The 22,571-nt window shown below is 41.0% G+C and overlaps 1 non-coding gene and 44 pseudogenes across 1 annotated transcript; all 45 read left to right on the forward strand.

Moving 5' to 3' along the window:
- Nucleotides 1–73: 73 nt before the first annotated feature.
- Nucleotides 74–193, forward strand: LOC146726750 (5S ribosomal RNA; annotated as a pseudogene).
- A 96-nt stretch (nucleotides 194–289) lies between these two features.
- LOC146726751 (5S ribosomal RNA) lies at nucleotides 290–409 on the forward strand (annotated as a pseudogene).
- A 96-nt stretch (nucleotides 410–505) lies between these two features.
- On the forward strand, nucleotides 506–625 carry LOC146726752 (5S ribosomal RNA; annotated as a pseudogene).
- A 96-nt stretch (nucleotides 626–721) lies between these two features.
- LOC146726753 (5S ribosomal RNA) lies at nucleotides 722–841 on the forward strand (annotated as a pseudogene).
- Nucleotides 842–937: 96 nt separating this feature from the next.
- LOC146726754 (5S ribosomal RNA) lies at nucleotides 938–1,057 on the forward strand (annotated as a pseudogene).
- A 96-nt stretch (nucleotides 1,058–1,153) lies between these two features.
- LOC146726755 (5S ribosomal RNA) lies at nucleotides 1,154–1,273 on the forward strand (annotated as a pseudogene).
- Nucleotides 1,274–3,715: 2,442 nt separating this feature from the next.
- Nucleotides 3,716–3,835, forward strand: LOC144356142 (5S ribosomal RNA; annotated as a pseudogene).
- Nucleotides 3,836–3,931: 96 nt separating this feature from the next.
- On the forward strand, nucleotides 3,932–4,051 carry LOC144356141 (5S ribosomal RNA; annotated as a pseudogene).
- Nucleotides 4,052–4,147: 96 nt separating this feature from the next.
- Nucleotides 4,148–4,267, forward strand: LOC146726756 (5S ribosomal RNA; annotated as a pseudogene).
- A 95-nt stretch (nucleotides 4,268–4,362) lies between these two features.
- On the forward strand, nucleotides 4,363–4,482 carry LOC146726757 (5S ribosomal RNA; annotated as a pseudogene).
- Nucleotides 4,483–4,794: 312 nt separating this feature from the next.
- On the forward strand, nucleotides 4,795–4,913 carry LOC146726758 (5S ribosomal RNA; annotated as a pseudogene).
- A 96-nt stretch (nucleotides 4,914–5,009) lies between these two features.
- LOC146726759 (5S ribosomal RNA) lies at nucleotides 5,010–5,129 on the forward strand (annotated as a pseudogene).
- Nucleotides 5,130–5,224: 95 nt separating this feature from the next.
- Nucleotides 5,225–5,344, forward strand: LOC146726760 (5S ribosomal RNA; annotated as a pseudogene).
- Nucleotides 5,345–5,440: 96 nt separating this feature from the next.
- Nucleotides 5,441–5,560, forward strand: LOC146726761 (5S ribosomal RNA; annotated as a pseudogene).
- A 521-nt stretch (nucleotides 5,561–6,081) lies between these two features.
- LOC146726762 (5S ribosomal RNA) lies at nucleotides 6,082–6,201 on the forward strand (annotated as a pseudogene).
- Nucleotides 6,202–6,296: 95 nt separating this feature from the next.
- Nucleotides 6,297–6,416, forward strand: LOC146726763 (5S ribosomal RNA; annotated as a pseudogene).
- A 312-nt stretch (nucleotides 6,417–6,728) lies between these two features.
- LOC146726764 (5S ribosomal RNA) lies at nucleotides 6,729–6,848 on the forward strand (annotated as a pseudogene).
- Nucleotides 6,849–6,944: 96 nt separating this feature from the next.
- On the forward strand, nucleotides 6,945–7,064 carry LOC146726765 (5S ribosomal RNA; annotated as a pseudogene).
- A 96-nt stretch (nucleotides 7,065–7,160) lies between these two features.
- Nucleotides 7,161–7,280, forward strand: LOC146726766 (5S ribosomal RNA; annotated as a pseudogene).
- A 96-nt stretch (nucleotides 7,281–7,376) lies between these two features.
- Nucleotides 7,377–7,496, forward strand: LOC146726767 (5S ribosomal RNA; annotated as a pseudogene).
- A 305-nt stretch (nucleotides 7,497–7,801) lies between these two features.
- Nucleotides 7,802–7,921, forward strand: LOC146726768 (5S ribosomal RNA; annotated as a pseudogene).
- A 305-nt stretch (nucleotides 7,922–8,226) lies between these two features.
- LOC146726769 (5S ribosomal RNA) lies at nucleotides 8,227–8,346 on the forward strand (annotated as a pseudogene).
- Nucleotides 8,347–8,659: 313 nt separating this feature from the next.
- Nucleotides 8,660–8,779, forward strand: LOC146726770 (5S ribosomal RNA; annotated as a pseudogene).
- Nucleotides 8,780–9,091: 312 nt separating this feature from the next.
- Nucleotides 9,092–9,211, forward strand: LOC146726771 (5S ribosomal RNA; annotated as a pseudogene).
- A 96-nt stretch (nucleotides 9,212–9,307) lies between these two features.
- LOC146726772 (5S ribosomal RNA) lies at nucleotides 9,308–9,427 on the forward strand (annotated as a pseudogene).
- A 96-nt stretch (nucleotides 9,428–9,523) lies between these two features.
- LOC146726773 (5S ribosomal RNA) lies at nucleotides 9,524–9,643 on the forward strand (annotated as a pseudogene).
- Nucleotides 9,644–9,856: 213 nt separating this feature from the next.
- On the forward strand, nucleotides 9,857–9,976 carry LOC146726774 (5S ribosomal RNA). Its single transcript, XR_014928648.1, has one exon. It is a non-coding gene; the product is annotated as a 5S ribosomal RNA (ribosomal RNA).
- A 96-nt stretch (nucleotides 9,977–10,072) lies between these two features.
- On the forward strand, nucleotides 10,073–10,192 carry LOC146726775 (5S ribosomal RNA; annotated as a pseudogene).
- Nucleotides 10,193–10,503: 311 nt separating this feature from the next.
- Nucleotides 10,504–10,623, forward strand: LOC146726776 (5S ribosomal RNA; annotated as a pseudogene).
- Nucleotides 10,624–10,719: 96 nt separating this feature from the next.
- On the forward strand, nucleotides 10,720–10,839 carry LOC146726777 (5S ribosomal RNA; annotated as a pseudogene).
- A 96-nt stretch (nucleotides 10,840–10,935) lies between these two features.
- LOC146726778 (5S ribosomal RNA) lies at nucleotides 10,936–11,055 on the forward strand (annotated as a pseudogene).
- A 96-nt stretch (nucleotides 11,056–11,151) lies between these two features.
- On the forward strand, nucleotides 11,152–11,271 carry LOC146726779 (5S ribosomal RNA; annotated as a pseudogene).
- Nucleotides 11,272–12,203: 932 nt separating this feature from the next.
- On the forward strand, nucleotides 12,204–12,323 carry LOC146726780 (5S ribosomal RNA; annotated as a pseudogene).
- Nucleotides 12,324–13,680: 1,357 nt separating this feature from the next.
- LOC146726781 (5S ribosomal RNA) lies at nucleotides 13,681–13,800 on the forward strand (annotated as a pseudogene).
- A 96-nt stretch (nucleotides 13,801–13,896) lies between these two features.
- On the forward strand, nucleotides 13,897–14,016 carry LOC146726782 (5S ribosomal RNA; annotated as a pseudogene).
- A 97-nt stretch (nucleotides 14,017–14,113) lies between these two features.
- LOC146726783 (5S ribosomal RNA) lies at nucleotides 14,114–14,233 on the forward strand (annotated as a pseudogene).
- A 96-nt stretch (nucleotides 14,234–14,329) lies between these two features.
- Nucleotides 14,330–14,449, forward strand: LOC146726784 (5S ribosomal RNA; annotated as a pseudogene).
- Nucleotides 14,450–14,545: 96 nt separating this feature from the next.
- On the forward strand, nucleotides 14,546–14,665 carry LOC146726785 (5S ribosomal RNA; annotated as a pseudogene).
- A 96-nt stretch (nucleotides 14,666–14,761) lies between these two features.
- LOC146726786 (5S ribosomal RNA) lies at nucleotides 14,762–14,881 on the forward strand (annotated as a pseudogene).
- A 96-nt stretch (nucleotides 14,882–14,977) lies between these two features.
- Nucleotides 14,978–15,097, forward strand: LOC146726787 (5S ribosomal RNA; annotated as a pseudogene).
- A 96-nt stretch (nucleotides 15,098–15,193) lies between these two features.
- LOC146726788 (5S ribosomal RNA) lies at nucleotides 15,194–15,313 on the forward strand (annotated as a pseudogene).
- A 96-nt stretch (nucleotides 15,314–15,409) lies between these two features.
- On the forward strand, nucleotides 15,410–15,529 carry LOC146726789 (5S ribosomal RNA; annotated as a pseudogene).
- Nucleotides 15,530–15,831: 302 nt separating this feature from the next.
- Nucleotides 15,832–15,951, forward strand: LOC146726790 (5S ribosomal RNA; annotated as a pseudogene).
- Nucleotides 15,952–16,047: 96 nt separating this feature from the next.
- On the forward strand, nucleotides 16,048–16,167 carry LOC146726791 (5S ribosomal RNA; annotated as a pseudogene).
- Nucleotides 16,168–16,381: 214 nt separating this feature from the next.
- Nucleotides 16,382–16,501, forward strand: LOC144358793 (5S ribosomal RNA; annotated as a pseudogene).
- Nucleotides 16,502–22,571: the final 6,070 nt, after the last annotated feature.

Consider the following 22,571-nt stretch of genomic DNA (forward strand, 5'->3'; position numbering starts at 1 on the left):
ACATATTAACTTTTTCCCGGGATTTTTTGCCTAGCCGAAGTATTAAATTACATCCAATTCCGACGAATATTCAGCCTACTGCCAAACCATTGCAGAATACACCAGTTCTCTTCTGACCACTGAAGTTAAGTTGCATCGGGCATGGTTAGGACTTGCACGGGAGACCGGCTGGGAATACCACGTGCAGTAGGCCCATCAACATTTTTATTCCACATTACATTCTAACTTTTTCCCATGATTTTTTGTCTAGACGAAGCATTAAATGACATACAATTCGGACGAATATTCAGCCTACTGCCAAACCATTGCAGAATACACCAGTTCGCGTCCGATCACTGAAGTTAAGCTGAATCGGGCGCGGTTAGTACTAGCATGGGAGACCGGCTGGGAATACCACGTGCTGTAGGCTGGTGAACATTTTTATTCCACCTTACATACTAACTTTTTCCCGTGATTTTTTGCCTAGCCGAAGTATTAAATTACATCCAATTCCGACGAATATTCAGCCTACTGCCAAACCATTGCAGAATACACGAGTTCTCGTCCGATCACTGAAGTTAAGCCGCATCGGGCGTGGTTAGTACTTGCACGGGAGACCTGCTGGGAATACCACGTGCAGTAGGCTCATCAAAAATTTTATTCCACTGTACATAGTAATATTTTTCCTGGATTTTTTGCCTAGCCGAAGTATTAAATTACATCCAATTCCGACGAAGATTCAGACTACTGCCAAACCATTGCAGAATACACCAGTTCTCGTCCGATCTCTGAAGTTAAGCTGCATCGGGCGTGGTTAGTACTTGCGTGGGAGAATGGCTGAGAATACCACGTCCAGTAGGCTCATCAACATTTTTATTCCACATTACATACTAACTTTTACCCATGATTTTTTGCCTATCCGTAGCAGTAAATGACATCCAATTCCGACGAATATTTAGCCTACTGCCACACCATTGCAGAATACACCAGTTCTCGTCCAATCACTGAAGTTAAGCTGCATCGGGCTTGGTTAGTACTTGCATGGGAGACCGGCTGTGAATACCACGTGCAGTAGGCTTATCAACATTTTTATTCCACCGTACATACCAAATTTTTCCCGGGATTTTTTGCCTAGCCAAAGCGTTAAACCACAGGCAATTCTGACGAATATTCAGCCTACTGTCAAACCATTGCAGAACACACCAGTTCTCGTCCGATCACTGAATTTCAGCTGCATCGGGCGTGGTTAGTACTTGCATGGGAGACCGGCTGGGAATACCACGTGCTGTAGGCTCATCAACATTTTTATTTCACATTACATACTAACTTTTACCCATAATTTTTTGCCTAGACGAAACATTCAATGACATACAATTCGAACGAATATTCAGCCTACTGCCAAACCATTGCAGTATACACCAGTTCTCATCTGGAATCACAGGCATTGGTATGCCTGGCTGCCGAGATATTTCTCTTGTTTACCAACATGCTGATGACACAACGCTTAGTCTCCGGGATGACAAATCAGCGCACAGGTCTTTCGAAATTCTAAGTGACTATGAGGGCGCATCAGGTGCAAAATTAAACTATGATAAAACGCAGTTGTTATGGCTCGGAACAATGCGAGGGCGCACTGACAATCCTTTCCCCATAAAACACTGTGTAAATAAGATTAACTTGCTAGGGATTACTGTTGGAAATGAAAACTGTAATTATTTGGAAGACAATTGGGAAAAAAGAATTAACAAGTGTACCAAAATTATGAAACAGTGGTCCCACCGAAAACTGACATACAGTGGTAAAATCTTAATTATCAATAGCCTAGTATCATCAACTCTATGGTACACTCTCTCTGTGTTAAGTATTCCTGACGTGTATGTAAACAAACTGAAAACAAATATTACAAACTTTTTCTGGAGCGGTAAAAAGCACCTTATTAAATATGACGTTCTAACTAGGCCAGTAAGTCACGGAGGGTTGAACCTGGTTGATATTGGTACGAAAAAGACTGCATTTCGTTTAAAATGGGTAAAGAAAATGATGGACCCCGAATGTACTCATAAGTTTAAATATTTTATGTGGTATTGTTTAAACAAGTATAGAAATATGAAATTAGACTCCAGTATTTTCAAAATAAATATTGACATTTCAAAATGTGGGGATGTCCCCCCTTTTTATCAAGAGATACTAAAAGCTTGGAGACTGGTTGTAAATAACAGATGGCGCCCTCTACAGTCAAATAATGACATTTGGCATGAACCATTGTTTTTTAATTCATACATAACCAACAATGGCGTACCTCTTTTTTTCAAAGATTATATTAATGCTGATATTGTGAAGGTTAAAGACCTCTTCTATGAAGTCGTGCCTGGTATTTTAACATGTGAGGCTATTGTAGAAATAGTTTGTGGTGCGTCGCAATCTGAACTGAGTGAACGAATGATTGCCAATCAATATCAACAACTACTTAATTCGATACCTTCGGAATGGCTTCAATTTTGTGCATCAAACACCCACTCTGCCACGTGTAACGCAGTAGTTGCGTTCGAAATTGATGACACTCTCGTGAATATCTGCAAACTTTCGATAAAAGAATTAACACAATTGGTTCACTCATGCCAGGTGGATATACACCCACAACAGTTTAATCCTGTCTGTACAGAATATTGGTGTAACAAATTTAATAATTTACAGTTTAGACAAATATGGAATAATATTCGTACGGATACCAAAGAAAAATACCTCAGGGATCTAGATTATCTGATTGTTCACAATGCTGTTATTACAAATGTATCGTTATATAAGATGGAGAAAATTGATTCTCCATTGTGTAATTTCTGTAAATGTGAAAACGAAAATACACTTCATTTATTTACAGAGTGTACTACAATACAGCAACTATGGAAATACGTTTTTGAAATAATTTTTAAAATGTGTCCATCTTTTAGTGGTGACAAACAACAAAGTATAATTTTTGGGTTTTTAGACAAACATGATAAATATTTTTGGAATACAATCAATTTGCTTTTATCGCTGACAAAGTATTGTATATATATTCGAAGAAAATATTATATAAACAAAGGAGATCACATTCCCCTCAAACAATATTTTAAATATCAATTAAAAAACAAAATACAATTTGAATATGATCGCTTCCTGCGAAGGGATGACTTAGCCCACTTTGAATGTTTGTATGCTTATAATAATTCCATAGTTACAATGGACAATGGGATAAATTATAGATTAACTATTCCTTGAAGACTTATATTATGCTACTATGTATCCATATTCCCATCGTAATTAGAAATTGCACCACAGTACCTAACTGTGATTCTAGAAACGTTTATACATTATAATCCGGAGAATTTTTTAACCGGATACTTGTAAATGATGAGCAATTTGAAACGTAATATTAAGTCTTTTATTTTATGTGTTTACGCATCTGATGCAATTTATGTAATGTAAATGATCCCTTGACATGTAAATTCTTTATAATAAGGCAGACCAGTGGGTCTGTCTTTAATAAAAGAGAAACAAAAAAAAAAAAACCAGTTCTCATCGGATCACTGAAGTTAATCTGCATTGGGCGTGGTTAGTTCTTGCATGGGAGACCGGCTGGGAATACCATGTCCATTAGGCTCATCAACATTTTTATTCCTCCGTACAGACTAACTTTTTCCCGGGATTTTTTGCCTAGCCGAAGTATTAAATTACATCCAATTCCGACGAATATTCAGCCTACTGACAAACCATTGCAGAGTACACCAGTTCTCGTCCGATCACCGAAGTTAAGCTGCATCGGGCGTGGTTAGTACTTGCATGGGAGACCTGCTGGGGATGCCACGTGCAGCAGGCTTATCAACATTTTTTTTCCACCGTACATACTATCATTTTCCCTTTATTATTTGCCTAGCCGAAACATTAATTGAAATCCAATTCCGACGAACATTCAGCCTACTGCCAAACCATTGCAGAATACACCAGTTCTCGTCCGATCACTGAAGTTAAGCCGCATCGGGCATGGTTAGGACTTGCACGGGAGACCGGCTGGGAATACCACGTGCAGTAGGCCCATCAACATTTTTATTCCACATTACATTCTAACTTTTTCCCATGATTTTTTGCCCAGACGAAGCATTAAAAGACATACAATTCGGACGAATATTCAGCCTACTGCCAAACCATTGCAGAATACACCAGTTCTTGTCCGATCACTGAAGTTAAGCTGCATCGGGCGTGGTTAGTACTTGCGTGGGAGACAGGCTGGGAATACCACGTGCACTAGGCTCATCAACATTTTTATTCCACCGTAAATACTAACTTTTTCCCCGGATTTTTTGCCTAGCCGAAGTACTAAATTCCATCCAATTCTGACGAATATTCGGCTACTGCCAAACCATAGCAGAATACACCAGTTCTCGTCCGATCACTGAAGTTTAGCTGCATCGGGCTTGGTTAGTACTTGCATGGGAGACCGGCTGGGAATACCACGTGCAGTAGGCTTATCAACATTTTTATTCCACCGTACATACTATCTTTTTCCCTTTATTATTTGCCTAACCGAAACATTAATTGAAATCCAATTCCGACGAATATTCAGCCTACTGCCAAACCAATGCAGAATACTCCAGTTCTCGTCCGATCACTGAAGTTAAGCCGCATCGGGCATGGTTAGGACTTGCACATGAGACCGGCTGGGAATACCATGTGCAGTATGCCCATCAACATTTTTATTCCACATTACATTCTAACTTTTTCCCATGATTTTTTGCCTAGACGAAGCATTAAATTACATAAAATTCGGACGAATATTCAGCCTACTGCCAAACCATTGCAGAATACAGCAGTTCTCGTCCGATCACTGAAGTTAAGCTGCATCGGGCTGGTTAGTACTTGCATGGGAGACGGGCTGGGAATACCACGTGCAGTAGGCTGATGAACATTTTTATTCCACCGTACTTACTAACATTTTCCCGGGAATTTTTGCATAGCCGAAGTATTAAATTACATCCAATTCCGACGAATATTCAGCCTACTGCCAAACCATTGCAGAATACACCAGTTCTCGTCCGATCACTGAAGTTAAGCTGCATCGGGCGTGGTTAGTACTTGCATGGGAGACCTGCTGGGGATGCCACGTGCAGCAGGCTTATCAACATTTTTTTCCACCGTACATACTAACTTTTTCCCATGATTTTTTGCCCAGACGAAGCATTAAAAGACATACAATTCGGACGAATATTCAGCCTACTGCCAAACCATTGCAGAATACACCAGTTCTTGTCCGATCACTGAAGTTAAGCTGCATCGGGCGTGGTTAGTACTTGCACATGAGACCGGCTGGGAATACCACGTGCAGTATGCCCATCAACATTTTTATTCCACATTACATTCTAACTTTTTCCCATGATTTTTTGCCTAGACGAAGCATTAAATGACATAAAATTCGGACGAATATTCAGCCTACTGCCAAACCATTGCAGAATACAGCAGTTCTCGTCCGATCACTGAAGTTAAGCTGCATCGGGCGTGGTTAGTACTTGCATAGGAGACCTGCTGGGAATACAACGTGCAGTAGGCTTATCAACATTTTTATTCCACCATACATACTATCTTTTTCCCGTGATTTTCTGCCTAGCCGAAGTATTAATTGAAATCCAATTCCGACAAATATTCTGCCTACTGCCAAACCATTGCAGAATACACCAGTTCTCGTCCGATCACTGAAGTTAAGCTGCATCGGGCGTGGTTGCATAGGAGACCGGCCCGGAATACCATGTGCATTAGGCTCATCAACATTTTTATTCCACCATACATATTAACTTTTTCCCGGGATTTTTTGCCTAGCCGAAGTATTAAATTACATCCAATTCCGACGAATATTCAGCCTATTGCCAAACCATTGCAGAATACTCGAGTTCTCGTCCGACCACTGAAGTTAAGCTGCATCGGGCATGGTTAGGACTTGCACGGGAGACCGGCTGGGAATACCACGTGTAGTAGGCCCATCAACATTTTTATTCCACATTACATTCTAACTTTTTCCCATGATTTTTTGCCTAGGCGAAGCATTAAATGACATACAGTTCGGACGAATATTCAGCCTACTGCCAAACCATTGCAGAATACAGCAGTTCTCGTCCGATCACTGAAGTTAACCTGCATCGGGCATGGTTAGGACTTGCACGGGAGACCGGCTGGGAATACCACGTGCAGTAGGCCCATCAACATTTTTATTCCACATTACATTCTAACTTTTTCCCATGATTTTTTGCCCAGACGAAGCATTAAAAGACATACAATTCGGACGAATATTCGGCTACTGCCAAACCATAGCAGAATACACCAGTTCTTGTCCGATCACTGAAGTTAACCTGCATCGGGCGTGGTTAGTACTTGCATGGGAGACCGGCTGGGAATACCACGTGCAGTAGGCTTATCAACATTTTTATTCCACCGTACATACTATCTTTTTCCCTTTATTATTTGCCTAACCGAAACATTAATTGAAATCCAATTCCGACGAATATTCAGCCTACTGCCAAACCAATGCAGAATACTCCAGTTCTCGTTCGATCACTGAAGTTAAGCCGCATCGGGCATGGTTAGGACTTGCACGTGAGACCGGCTGGGAATACCACATGCAGTATGCCCATCAACATTTTTATTCCACATTACATTCTAACTTTTTCCCATGATTTTTTGCCTAGACGAAGCATTAAATGACATAAAATTCGGACGAATATTCAGCCTACTGCCAAACCATTGCAGAATACAGCAGTTCTCGTCCGATCACTGAAGTTAAGCTGCATCGGGCGTGGTTAGTACTTGCATAGGAGACATTCTGGGAATACCACGTGCAGTAGGATTATCAACATTTTTATTCCACCATACATACTATCTTTTTCCCGTGATTTTCTGTTTAGCCGAAGCATTAAAAGACATGCAATTCTGACGAATATTCAGCCTACTGTCAAACCATTGCAAAACACACCAGTTCTCGTCCGATCACTGAAGTTAAGCTGCATCGGGCGTGGTTAGTACTTGCATGGGAGACGGGCTGGGAATACCACGTGCAGTAGGCTGATGAACATTTTTATTCCACATTACATTCTAACTTTTTCCCATGATTTTTTGCCCAGACGAAGCATTAAAAGACATGCAATTCTGACGAATATTCAGCCTACTGTCAAACCATTGCAAAACACACCAGTTCTCGTCCGATCACTGAATTTAAGCTGCATCGGGCGTGGTTAGTACTTGCATGGGAGACCGGCTGGGAATACCACGTGCAGTAGGCTCATCAACATGTTTATTCCACGTTACATACTAACTTTTACCCATGATTTTTTGCCTAGCTGTTGCATTAAATGACATCCAATTCTGACAAATATTCAGCCTACTGCCAAATCATTGCAGAATACACCAGTTCTCGTCCGATCACTGAAGTTAAGCTGCATCGGGCGTGGATAGTACTTGCATGGGAGACTGGTTGGGAATACCACGTGCAGTAGGATCATCAACATTTTTATTCCACCGTACATAATAAATTTTTCCCGGGATTTTTTGCCTAGCCGAAGTATTAAATTACATCCAATTCCGACGAATATTCAGCCTACTGCCAAACCATTGCAGAATACACCAGTTCTCGTCCGATCACTGAAGTTAAGCTGCATCGGGCGTGGTTGCATGGGAGACCGGCCTGGAATACCATGTGCATTAGGCTCATCAACATTTTTATTCCACCATACATGTTAACTTTTTCCCGGGATTTTTTGCCTAGCCGAAGTATTAAATTACATCCAATTCCGACGAATATTCAGCCTATTGCCAAACCATTGCAGAATACACCAGTTCGCGTCCGATCACTGAAGTTAAGCTGAATCGGGCGTGGTTAATATTTGCATGGGAGACCGGCTGGGAATACCACGTGCAGTAGGCTGATGAACATTTTTATTCCACCGTACATTCTAACTTTTTCCCATGATTTTTTGCCTAGACGAAGCATTAAATGACATACAATTCGGACGAATATTCAGCCTACTGCCAAACCATTGCAGAATACACCAGTTCTCGTCCGATCACTGAAGTTAAGCTGCATCGGGCGTGGTTGAATGGGAGACTGGCCTGCAATACCATGTGCATTAGGCTCATCAACATTGTTATTCCACCATACATACTAACTTTTTCCCGGGATTTTTTGCCTAGCCGAAGTATTAAATTACATCCAATTCTGACGAATATTCAGCCTACTGCCACACCATTGCAGAATACACCAGTTCGCGTCCGATCACTGAAGTTAAGCTGAATCGGGCGCGGTTAGTACTAGCATGAGAGACCGGCTGGGAATACCACGTGCAGTAGGCTGATGAACATTTTTATTCCACCGTACATACTAACTTTTTCCCGTGATTTTTTGCCTAGCCGAAGTATTAAATTACATCCAATTCCGACGAATATTCAGCCTACTGCCAAACCATTGCAGAATACACGAGTTCTCCTTAGATCACTGAAGTTAAGCCGCATCGGGCGTGGTTAGAACTTGCACGGGAGACCTGCTGAGAATACCACGTGCAATAGGCTCATCAACATTTTTATTCCACATTACATACTAACTTTTTTTCCTTGATTTTTTGCCTAGCCGAAGCATTAAATGACATCCAATTGCGACGAATATTCAGCCTACTGCCAAACCAATGCAGAATAAACCAGTTCTCGTCCGATCACTGAAGTTAATCTGCATCGGGCATGGTTAGTACTTGCATGGGAGATCGGCTGGGAATACCACGTGCAGTAGGCTCATCAAAAATTTTATTCCACTGTACATAGTAATATTTTTCCTGGATTTTTTGCCTAGCCGAAGTATTAAATTACATCCAATTCCGACGAACATTCAGCCTACTGCCAAACCATTGCAGAATACACGAGTTCTCCTCCGATCTCTGAAGTTAAGCCGCATCGGGGGTGGTTAGTACTTGCATGGGAGAACGGCTGAGAATACCACGTGCAGTAGGCTCATCAACATTTTTATTCCACATTACATACTAAATTTTACCCATGATTTTTTGCCTATCCGTAGCAGTAAATGACATCCAATTCCGACGAATATTCAGCCTACTGCCAAACCATTGCAGAATACACCAGTTCTCGTCCAATCACTGAACTTAAGCTGCATCGGGCTTGGTTAGTACTTGCATGGGAGACCGGCTGTGAATACCACGTGCAGTAGGCTTATCAACATTTTTATTCCACCGAACATACCAAATTTTTCCCGGGATTTTTTGCCTAGCCAAAGCGTTAAACCACAGGCAATTCTGACGAATATTCAGCCTACTGTCAAACCATTGCAGAACACACCAGTTCTCGTCCGATCACTGAATTTCAGCTGCATCGGGCGTGGTTAGTACTTGCATGGGAGACCGGCTGGGAATACCACGTGCATTAGGCTCATCAACATTTTTATTCCACATTACATACTAACTTTTACCCATGATTTTTTGCCTAGCCGTAGCATTAAATGACATCCAATTCCGACGAATATTCAGCCTACTGCCAAACCAATGCAGAATACATCAGTTCTCGTCCGATCACTGAAGTTAAGCTGCATCGGGCATGGTTAGTACTTGCATGGGAGACCGGCTGGGAATACCACGTGCAGAAGCTGATGAAAATTTGTATTGCAGAATACACCAGTTCTCGTCCGATCACTGAAGTTAAGCTGCATCGGGCGTGGTTAGTACTTGCATGTGAGACTGGTTGGGAATACCACGTGCAGTAGGCTCATCAACATTTTTATTCCTCCGTACATACTAACTTTTTCCCGGGATTTTTTGCCTAGCCGAAGTATTAAATTACATCCAATTCCGACGAATATTCAGCCTACTGCCAAACCATTGCAGAATACACTAGTTCTCGTCCGATCACTGAAGTTAAGCTGCATCGGGCGTGGTTAGTACTTGCATGGGAGACCTCCTGGGAATACCACGTGCAGTAGGCTGATGAACATTTTTATTCCACCGTACATGCTAACATTTTCCCGGGATTTTTTGCCTAGCCGAAGTATTAAATTACATCCAATTCCGACGAATATTCAGCCTACTGCCAAACCATTGCAGAATACACCAGTTCTCGTCCGATCACTGAAGTTAAGCTGCATCGCGCGTGGTTAGTACTAGCATGGGAGACCGGCTGGGAATACCACGTGCAGTAGGCTTATCAACATTTTTATTCCACCGTACATACTATCTTTTTCCCTAGATTTTTTGCCTAGCCGAAATATTAATTGAAATCCAATTCCGACGAATATTCAGCCTACTGACAAACCATTGAGAATACACCAGTTCTCGTCCGATCACTGAAGTTAAGCCGCATCGGGCATGGTTAGGACTTGCACGTGAGACCGGCTGGGAATACCACGTGCAGTATGCCCATCAACATTTTTATTCCACATTACATTCAAACTTTTTCCCATGATTTTTTGCCTAGACGAAGCATTAAATGACATAAAATTCGGACGAATATTCAGCCTACTGCCAAACCATTGCAGAATACAGCAGTTCTCGTCCGATCACTGAAGTTAAGCTGCATCGGGCGTGGTTAGTACTTGCATAGGAGACCTTCTGGGAATACCAAGTGCAGTAGGCTTATCAACATTTTTATTCCACCATACATACTATCTTTTTCCCGTGATTTTCAGCCTAGCCGAAGCATTAATTGAAATCCAATTCCGACAAATATTCAGCCTACTGCCAAACCATTGCATAATACACCAGTTCTCGTCCGATCACTGAAGTTAAGCTGCATCGGGCGTGGTTAGTACTAGCATGGGAGACCGGCTGGGAATACCACGTGCAGTAGGCTTATCAACATTTTTATTCCACCGTACATACTATCTTTTTCCCTTGATTTTTTGCCTAGCCGAAACATTAATTGAAATCCAATTCCGACGAATATTCAGCCTACTGCCAAACCATTGCAGAATACACCAGTTCTCGTCCGATCACTGAAGTTAAGCCGCATCGGGCATGGTTAGGACTTGCACGGGAGACCGGCTGGGAATACCACGTGCAGTAGGCTTATCAACATTTTTATTCCACCGTACATACTAAATTTTTCCGGGGATTTTTTGCCTAGCCAAAGCGTTAAACCACAGGCAATTCTGACGAATATTCAGCCTACTGTCAAACCATTGCAGAACACACCAGTTCTCGTCAGATCACTGAATTTACGCTGCATCGGGCGTGGTTAGTACTTGCATGGGAGACCGGCTGGGAATACCACGTGCAGTAGGCTCATCAACATTTTTATTCCACGTTACATACTAACTTTTACCCTTGATTTTTGGCCTAGCCGTAGCATTAAATGACATCCAATTCCGAAGAATATTCAGCCTACTGCCAAACCATTGCAGAATACACCAGTTCTCGTCCGATCACTGAAGTTAAGCTGCATCGGGCGTGGTTGCATGGGAGACAGGCCTGGAATACCATGTGCATTAGGCTCATCAACATTTTTATTCCACCATACATACTAACTTTTTCCCGGGATTTTTTGCCTAGCCGAAGTATTAAATTACATCCGATTCCGACGAATATTCAGCCTACTGCCAAAACATTGTAGAATACAGCAGTTCTCGTCCGATCACTGAAGTTAAGCTGCATCGGGCGTGGTTGCATGGGAGACCGGCCTGGAATACCATGTGCATTAGGCTGATCAACATTTTTATTCCACCATACATATTAACTTTTTCCCGGGATTTTTTGCCTAGCCGAAGTATTAAATTACATCCGATTCCGACGAATATTCAGCCTACTGCCAAACCATTGCAGAATACACCAGTTCTCGTCCGATCACTGAAGTTAAGCTGCATCGGGCGTGGTTGCATGGGAGACCGGCCTGGAATACCATGTGCATTAGGCTCATCAACATTTTTATTCCACCATACATACTAACTTTTTCCCGGGATTTTTTGCCTAGCCGAAGTATTAAATTACATCCGATTCCGACGAATATTCAGCCTACTGCCAAACCATTGCAGAATACACCAGTTCTCGTCCGATCACTGAAGTTAAGCTGCATCGGGCGTGGTTGAATGGGAGACTGGCCTGGAATACCATGTGCATTAGGCTCATCAACATTGTTATTCCACCATACATACTAACTTTTTCCCGGGATTTTTTGCCTAGCCGAAGTATTAAATTACATCCAATTATGACGAATATTCAGCCTACTGCCAAACCAATGCAGAATACACCAGTTCGCGTCCGATCACTGAAGTTAAGCTGCATCGGGCGTGGATAGTACTTGTATGGGAGACTGGTTGGGAATACCACGTGCAGTAGGCTCATCAACATTTTTATTCCACCGTACATACTAACTTTTTCCCGGGATTTTTTGCCTAGCCAAAGTATTAAATTACATCCAATTCCGACGAATATTCAGCCTACTGCCAAACCATTGCATAATACACCAGTTCTCGTCCGATCACTGAAGTTAAGCTGCATCGGGCGTGGTTGCATGGGATACCGGCCTGGAATACCATGTGCATTAAGCTCATCAACATTTTTATTCCACCATACATACTAACTTTTTCCCGGGATTTTTTGCCTAGCCGAAGTATTAAATTACATCCGATTCCGACGAATATTCAGCCTACTGCCAAAACATTGTAGAATACAGCAGTTCTCGTCCAATCACTGAAGTTAAGCTGCATCGGGCGTGGTTGCATGGGAGACCGGCCTGGAATACCATGTGCATTAGGCTCATCAACATTTTTATTCCACCATACATATTAACTTTTTCCCGGGATTTTTTGCCTAGCCGAAGTATTAAATTACATCCGATTCCGACGAATATTCAGCCTACTGCCAAACCATTGCAGAATACACCAGTTCTCGTCCGATCACTGAAGTTAAGCTGCATCGGGCGTGGTTGCATGGGAGACCGGCCTGGAATACCATGTGCATTAGGCTCATCAACATTTTTATTCCACCATACATACTAACTTTTTCCCGAGATTTTTTGCCTAGCCGAAGTATTAAATTACATCCGATTCCGACGAATATTCAGCCTACTGCCAAACCATTGCAGAATACACCAGTTCTCGTCCGATCACTGAAGTTAAGCTGCATCGGGCGTGGTTGCATAGGTGACCGGCCTGGAATACCATGTGCATTAGGCTCATCAACATTTTTATTCCACCATACATATTAACTTTTTCCCGGGATTTTTTGCCTAGCCGAAGTATTAAATTACATCCAATTCCGACGAATATTCAGCCTATTGCCAAACCATTGCAGAATACTCGAGTTCTCGTCCGACCACTGAAGTTAAGCTGCATCGGGCATGGTTAGGACTTGCACGGGAGACCGGCTGGGAATACCACGTGTAGTAGGCCCATCAACATTTTTATTCCACATTACATTCTAACTTTTTCCCATGATTTTTTGCCTAGGCGAAGCATTAAATGACATACAGTTCGGACGAATATTCAGCCTACTGCCAAACCATTGCAGAATACACCAGTTCTCGTCCGATCACTGAAGTTAAGCTGCATCGGGCGTGGTTGAATGGGAGACTGGCCTGGAATACCATGTGCATTAGGCTCATCAACATTGTTATTCCACCATACATACTAACTTTTTCCCGGGATTTTTTGCCTAGCCGAATTATTAAATTACATCCAATTCTGACGAATATTCAGCCTACTGCCACACCATTGCAGAATACACCAGTTCGCGTCCGATCACTGAAGTTAAGCTGAATCGGGCGCGGTTAGTACTAGCATGGGAGACCGGCTGGGAATACCACGTGCTGTAGGCTGATGAACATTTTTATTCCACCGTACATACTAACTTTTTCCCGTGATTTTTTGCCTAGCCGAAGTATTAAATTACATCCAATTCCGACGAATATTCAGCCTACTGCCAAACCATTGCAGAATACACGAGTTCTCGTCCGATCACTGAAGTTAAGCCGCATCGGGCGTGGTTAGTACTTGCACGGGAGACCTGCTGAGAATACCACGTGCAAAAGGCTCATCAACATTTTTATTACACATTACATACTAACTTTTTTTCCTTGATTTTTTGCCTAGCCGAAGCATTAAATGACATCCAATTGCGACGAATATTCAGCCTACTGCCAAACCAATGCAGAATAAACAAGTTCTCGTCCGATCACTGAAGTTAATCTGCATCGGGCATGGTTAGTACTTGCATGGGAGATCGGCTGGGAATACCACGTGCAGTAGGCTCATCAAAAATTTTATTCCACTGTACATTGTAATATTTTTCCTGGATTTTTTGCCTAGCCGAAGTATTAAATTACATCCAATTCCGACGAATATTCAGACTACTGCCAAACCATTGCAGAATACACCAGTTCTCGTCCGATCTCTGAAGTTAAGCTGCATCGGGTGTGGTTAGTACTTGCATGGGAGAACGGCTGAGAATACCACGTGCAGTAGGCTCATCAACATTTTTCTTCCACATTACATACTAAATTTTACCCATGATTTTTTGCCTATCCGTAGCAGTAAATGACATCCAATTCCGACGAATATTCAGCCTACTGCCAAACCATTGCAGAATACACCAGTTCTCGTCCAACCACTGAAGTTAAGCTGCATCGGGCTTGGTTAGTACTTGCATGGGAGACCGGCTGTGAATACCACGTGCAGTAGGCTTATCAACATTTTTATTCCACCGTACATACCAAATTTTTCGCGGGATTTTTTGCCTAGCCAAAGCGTTAAACCACAGGCAATTCTGACGAATATTCAGCCTACTGTCAAACCATTGCAGAACACACCAGTTCTCGTCCGATCACTGAATTTCAGCTGCATCGGGCGTGGTTAGTACTTGCATGGGAGACCGGCAGGGAATACCACGTGCAGTAGGCTCATCAACATTTTTATTCCACATTACATACTAACTTTTACCCATGATTTTTTGCCTAGCCGTAGCATTAAATGACATCCAATTCCGACGAATATTCAGCCTACTGCCAAATCATTGCAGAATACACCAGTTCTCGTCCGATCACTGAAGTTAAGCTGCATCGGGCGAGGTTAGTACTTGCATGTGAGACTGGTTGGGAATACCACGTGCAGTAGGCTCATCAACATTTTTATTCCTCCGTACATACTAACTTTTTCCCGGGATTTTTTGCCTAGCCGAAGTATTAAATTACATCCAATTCCGACGAATATTCAGCGTACTGATAAACCATTGCAGAATACACCAGTTCTCGTCCGATCTCTGAAGTTAAGCTGCATCGGGCGAGGTTAGTACTTGCATGGGAGAACGGCTGAGAATACCACGTGCAGTAGGCTCATCAACATTTTTATTCCACGTTACATACTAACTTTTACCCTTGATTTTTTGCCTAGCCGTAGCATTAAATGACATCCAATTCCGAAGAATATTCAGCCTACTGCCAAATCATTGCAGAATACACCAGTTCTCGTCCGATCACTGAAGTTAAGCTGCATCGGGCGTGGATAGTACTTGTATGGGAGACTGGTTGGGAATACCACGTGCAGTAGGCTCATCAACATTTTTATTCCACCGTACATACTAACTTTTTCCCGGGATTTTTTGCCTAGCCAAAGTATTAAATTACATCCAATTCCGACGAATATTCAGCCTACTGCCAAACCATTGCAGAATACACCAGTTCTCGTCCGATCACTGAAGTTAAGCTGCATCGGGCGTGGTTGCATGGGAGACCGGCCTGGAATACCATGTGCATTAGGCTCATCATCATTTTTCTACCATACATACTAACTTTTTCCCGGGATTTTTTGCCTAGCCGAAGTATTAAATTACATCCGATTCCGACGAAAATTCAGCCTACTGCCAAAACATTGTAGAATACAGCAGTTCTCGTCCGATCACTGAAGTTAAGCTGCATCGGGCGTGGTTAGTACTTGCATAGGAGACCTGCTTGGAATACCACGTGCAGTAGGCTTATCAACATTTTTATTCCACCATACATACTATCTTTTTCCCGTGATTTTTTGCATAGCCGAAGCATTAATTGAAATCCAATTCCGACAAATATTCAGCCTACTGCCAAACCATTGCAGAATACACCAGTTCTCGTCCGATCACTGAAGTTAAGCTGCATCGGGCGTTTTTAGTACTTGCCTGGGAGACCGGCTGGGAATACCACGTGCAGTAGGCTGATGAACATTTTTATTGCAGAATACACCAGTTCTCGTCCGATCACTGAAGTTAAGCCGCATCGGGCGTGGTTAGTTCTTGCATGGGAGACCGCCTGGGAATACCACGTGCAGTAGGATCATCAACATTTTTATTCCACATTACATACTAACTTTTTCCTATGATTTTTTGCCTAGCCATAGCATTAAATGACATCCAATTCCGACGAATATTCAGCTTACTGCCAAACCAATGCGGAATACACCAGTTCTCGTCCGATCACTGAAGTTAAGCTGCATTGAGCGTGGTTAGTACTTGCATGGGAGACCGGCTGGGAATACCACGTGCAGTAGGCTGATGAACATTTTTATTGCAGAATACACCAGTTCTCGTCCGATCACTGAAGTTAAGCTGCATCAGGCGTGGTTAGTACTTGCATGGGAGACTGGCTGGGAATACCACGTGCATTAGGCTCATCAACATTTATATTCCACCGTACATACAAACTTTTTCCCGGGATGTGTTGCCTAGCCTAAGTATTAAATTACATCCAATTCCGACAAATATTCAGCCTACTGCCAAACCATTGTAGAATATACCAGTTCTCGACCGATCACAGAAGTTAAGCTGCATCGGCGTGGTTATCAACATTTTTATTCCACCGTACATACTATCTTTTTCCCCGTGATTGTTTGCCTACCCGAAGCATTGATTGAAATCCAATTTCGACAAATATTCAGCCTACTGCCAAACCATTGCAGAATACACCAGTTCTCGTCCGATCACTGAAGTTAAGGCGCATCTGGCGTGGTTAATACTTGCATGGGAGACCGGCTGGGAATACCACGTTCAGTCGGCTCATCAGCATTTTTATTCCACATTACATACTAACGTTTTCCCGGGATTTTTTGCCTAGCCGAAGTATTACATTACATCCAATCCCGACGAATATTTAGACTACTGCCAAGCCATTGCAGAATACACCAGTTCTCGTCCAAGATGGACGTGTCTGACTGGTGCTCCTGAAATCGATTTGAATCCACTGCATCCTGTGTCACAGAACTGTCAAGTCCTCACATCTGCTTGATTTCTGGTTAACTGACAAACCTTGCCTATTATTTTTAAATTTGAGCTGACAGATTCGCGTTTCTGATCTGTCTTCACAAGTTGACTCCGCCCAGCTGGGTGGGGCCAATATGGCCGCCGCCTATGAAAGCAACCCCAGACGTGCTGCATTGAAAAACCACACGGTATGTATTGCGGACAATGAATACAAGGCAATCGATGTTATCGCGGTGCTGCAGAGAATTTTTGGAAATGATTCACTTGTTGCATGTGTGAAAATGAACGGATATTGGCAAGTGACCTTGTCTGATTTTGATGACGTGGAGATCTTACTTGAACAGGGGCTGTCTATCGACAGTAAAGAGGCACATGTCTACGGTCTCGTGAGGAACTTTACAACTGTCTCCTTTTTTAGCGTTCCGGCTTACCTTGACGACGATGTCATTATTAAAATGCTCGAATCATACGGATGTATTATTCGCAGTAAAATGGTCAGGAAACATTACAAAGATGCCCCTGAAATTGAAAACGGCACGCGTTTTATTCGTGTTGAAATGCCTGCACATGTAAAATCGCTGCCGTACGCAGTAAAATTGGAAGAAAATGGTCAATACGTAAGACTATTACATAGTAATCAACAAAAAGTGTGCAACAAATGCCTGAGCGATGATCATTTAATTTACGAGTGCCCCAAATACAGGTGCAAAAAATGTCAAGATCTCGGGCACACGGAACGGTATTGTCCACAGTCGCGCTGCTTCAAATGTAAAAAAACAGGTCATTATGCTCATCAATGCGAGAGTGTGGGTGCTGACTCCATTGAAAACAATGACAGTGATAGAAATGAATCAGCGCATGAGACAAACATTAACACTAGCTCACCACCTAATCATGATACAACTGAAATCGAATGCGAAACTACAACATCGCGGGATACAAGTGACGAACCTCACGACGAACATATCACACCTGCACAGAAATCGAAGGAAGAGATTATAGAAGAAAGTACCGAAAAAATGGAAACTACAGATACACATAGCAATCTTGATCGCGCCTCCACTAATGAATCCGGCAACAGACAGAAACGGCATCTTTCAAGCGAGGAAGAACCTAGAAATAGCCAAGACGAATCTCGACAGCGAAAGAAACAACCACGGAAGCCCAACTTAAAGAACACTGCAGTAAGACAAGCGTTTACTCCAAAAAAAGGTGATAAAAAGGCGGAAAATGAAGACGGACAGAGTAACAAATGTAAACAATAAGAACAATGTTTGTGAGTATATTGTTATTTATGGTGATTTTAGTATCACTTAACGTCAACGGTTTTGTAAATAGTGAAAAGATATTGCAAACAATTAATTTGTTTAAAGCAAATCATTATGACATAATTTGTTTACAAGAAATATTTTGGTCAAATTGTAATGTAAACGATATCACAAAAAAATTAGAAAATGACTTTTGAAATATTTTATTGTCTGTCGTCAGATACAGCTTCAAGGCGAGGTGTTTGTTGTCTTGTTAGGAAAAAATCGGGAATTGAGGTCATAAATACAACTTGTTGTAATAATGGAAGAATCATTCAGCTCACATGTGACATTGATGACCAACAAGTTAATATAATCAATGTGTACGCTCCCACTGTAGTTAAGGACAGGTGTGATTTTTTCGATGGCCTGGGGCAATATCTTTTACCCGATTGTGCTAATCTGGTGATAGGCGATTTTAATTGTAAACAGAACTTTGAAATGGACAGTGGAGGTATTGCAACTGCGGGCGACAGATCACGTGCCAATCTTTTAAATGTAATGAACCAAAATTCCCTCATTGATGTTTGGCGACGACAACATAAACACGCTAAACAGTTCACTTGGCGTAGATATGATAACGTAAACAATGTTTTACGACAGAGCCGTATTGATTACCTGTTAATGCAATCCTCTCACATACATTACTGTGTATCATCAGAAATTGTAAAATATCCATTTAGTGACCATGATCTACTAAAGTATAATATAACATTTGATAGGGTCAATAGAGGCCCGGGAATATGGAAGTTTAACAACGAATTATTACAAGATGAAGAATACACCAATAAAATCCAAGAAATAATAGAAATGTCCAAAACCGCAAGTGCATACTCTGAAAATAAACTTGTCTGGTGGGATGCTCTAAAAGAGCAAATTCGGCTTTTTTCCATAAGCTACAGTATTAAGAAAAAGAAAACCCTGATAAAATAAAAAAAATCATTGGAAAACGTATCGCCCATGAATACCACAAAGCAGCGAAATATGTCGATTATAATTTAACTAAAGTATTTGAACTCGAGAAAGAACTTGAATCAATTACTAAAAGTGAGATCAATGGTGCAATTATAAGAAGTAAAATTAAAAATTTTGAAGAAGGCGAAACTAGCTCAAAATATTTTTTTAATCTAGAAAAATCTCATCAAAACTCAAAATTAATTACGAATATAATAAGAGATGACGGAAGTACGATAAATACAAGCGATGATATACTTGCTGACGGCGTTTTGTTTTACTCCGACTTGTATAAGAAAGAATATCACGATCAAACAAATATTGATAACTTCCTAAAATTTGTAAATGCTAGACTTGATGACGATGACAAAAATAATTGCGAAAGTCAATTGATGAGCTTCATTGTGCACTCCAAAACATGACAAATGATAAAAGTCCCGGATGTGATGGGCTCACCGCTGCTTGGTATAAACGGTTTTGGGACGATGTTTCGCATGACCTGCTAGACTGTTATAATTTGGCACTTGAAACTGGTTCCCTCTCATGTAGTATGCAGCGGGCCCTTCTTACGCTCATACCGAAATCAAACTGTGATAAACGTATGTGGAAAAACTGGAGACCTATTAGCCTTTTGAACGTGGATTATAAAATTCTGTCCAAAACACTGGCAAATCGCCTTCGTAGCGTTATTGGAACTATTATATCCACTGATCAGACTTGCTGCATACCCGGTCGCGATATTGTTGACAATGTTGTATGCATGAGCAATCTCATCGACTACGTCAATGAAACGAACCAGTCAGGTATTTTTTTAAAACTCGATCAAATGAAAGCATTTGATCGAGTCGATCACCAATATTTAATGAGTACCTTGAAGACCTTTAATTTCGGACACGATTTCATGAATTGGATAAATGTATTATACAATAGCGCGAATAGCAGCATTAAGTGTAATGGCTACCTGTCAAAACCATTCACTGTAACTCGCGGCATAAGACAAGGGTGCCCAATTTCTGCAATTTTGTATGTATTGTCCGCCGAACCCCTTAATGCTGCTATCAAAGCTAACTCTGGAATCACAGGCATTGGTATGCCTGGCTGCCGAGATATTTCTCTTGTTTACCAACATGCTGATGACACAACGCTTAGTCTCCGGGATGACAAATCAGCGCACAGGTCTTTCGAAATTCTAAGTGACTATGAGGGCGCATCAGGTGCAAAATTAAACTATGATAAAACGCAGTTGTTATGGCTCGGAACAATGCGAGGGCGCACTGACAATCCTTTCCCCATAAAACACTGTGTAAATAAGATTAACTTGCTAGGGATTACTGTTGGAAATGAAAACTGTAATTATTTGGAAGACAATTGGGAAAAAAGAATTAACAAGTGTACCAAAATTATGAAACAGTGGTCCCACCGAAAACTGACATACAGTGGTAAAATCTTAATTATCAATAGCCTAGTATCATCAACTCTATGGTACACTCTCTCTGTGTTAAGTATTCCTGACGTGTATGTAAACAAACTGAAAACAAATATTACAAACTTTTTCTGGAGCGGTAAAAAGCACCTTATTAAATATGACGTTCTAACTAGGCCAGTAAGTCACGGAGGGTTGAACCTGGTTGATATTGGTACGAAAAAGACTGCATTTCGTTTAAAATGGGTAAAGAAAATGATGGACCCCGAATGTACTCATAAGTTTAAATATTTTATGTGGTATTGTTTAAACAAGTATAGAAATATGAAATTAGACTCCAGTATTTTCAAAATAAATATTGACATTTCAAAATGTGGGGATGTCCCCCCTTTTTATCAAGAGATACTAAAAGCTTGGAGACTGGTTGTAAATAACAGATGGCGCCCTCTACAGTCAAATAATGACATTTGGCATGAACCATTGTTTTTTAATTCATACATAACCAACAATGGCGTACCTCTTTTTTTCAAAGATTATATTAATGCTGATATTGTGAAGGTTAAAGACCTCTTCTATGAAGTCGTGCCTGGTATTTTAACATGTGAGGCTATTGTAGAAATAGTTTGTGGTGCGTCCCAATCTGAACTGAGTGAACGAATGATTGCCAATCAATATCAACAACTACTTAATTCGATACCTTCGGAATGGCTTCAATTTTGTGCATCAAACACCCACTCTGCCACGTGTAACGCAGTAGTTGCGTTCGAAATTGATGACACTCTCGTGAATATCTGCAAACTTTCGATAAAAGAATTAACACAATTGGTTCACTCATGCCAGGTGGATATACACCCACAACAGTTTAATCCTGTCTGTACAGAATATTGGTGTAACAAATTTAATAATTTACAGTTTAGACAAATATGGAATAATATTCGTACGGATACCAAAGAAAAATACCTCAGGGATCTAGATTATCTGATTGTTCACAATGCTGTTATTACAAATGTATCGTTATATAAGATGGAGAAAATTGATTCTCCATTGTGTAATTTCTGTAAATGTGAAAACGAAAATACACTTCATTTATTTACAGAGTGTACTACAATACAGCAACTATGGAAATACGTTTTTGAAATAATTTTTAAAATGTGTCCATCTTTTAGTGGTGACAAACAACAAAGTATAATTTTTGGGTTTTTAGACAAACATGATAAATATTTTTGGAATACAATCAATTTGCTTTTATCGCTGACAAAGTATTGTATATATATTCGAAGAAAATATTATATAAACAAAGGAGATCACATTCCCCTCAAACAATATTTTAAATATCAATTAAAAAACAAAATACAATTTGAATATGATCGCTTCCTGCGAAGGGATGACTTAGCCCACTTTGAATGTTTGTATGCTTATAATAATTCCATAGTTACAATGGTCAATGGGATAAATTATAAATTAACTATTCCTTGAAGACTTATATTATGCTACTATGTATCCATATTCCCATCGTAATAAGAAATTGCACCACAGTACCTAACTGTGATTCTAGAAACGTTTATACATTATAATCCGGAGATTTTTTTAACCGGATACTTGTAAATGATGAGCAATTTGAAACGTAATATTAAGTCTTTTATTTTATGTGTTTACGCATCTGATGCAATTTATGTAATG

The sequence above is a fragment of the Saccoglossus kowalevskii genome, unplaced genomic scaffold (assembly GCF_978046115.1).
Source record: "Saccoglossus kowalevskii unplaced genomic scaffold, keSacKowa6.1 SCAFFOLD_24, whole genome shotgun sequence".
In the NCBI taxonomy this organism is placed as follows: Eukaryota; Metazoa; Hemichordata; class Enteropneusta; family Harrimaniidae; genus Saccoglossus; species Saccoglossus kowalevskii.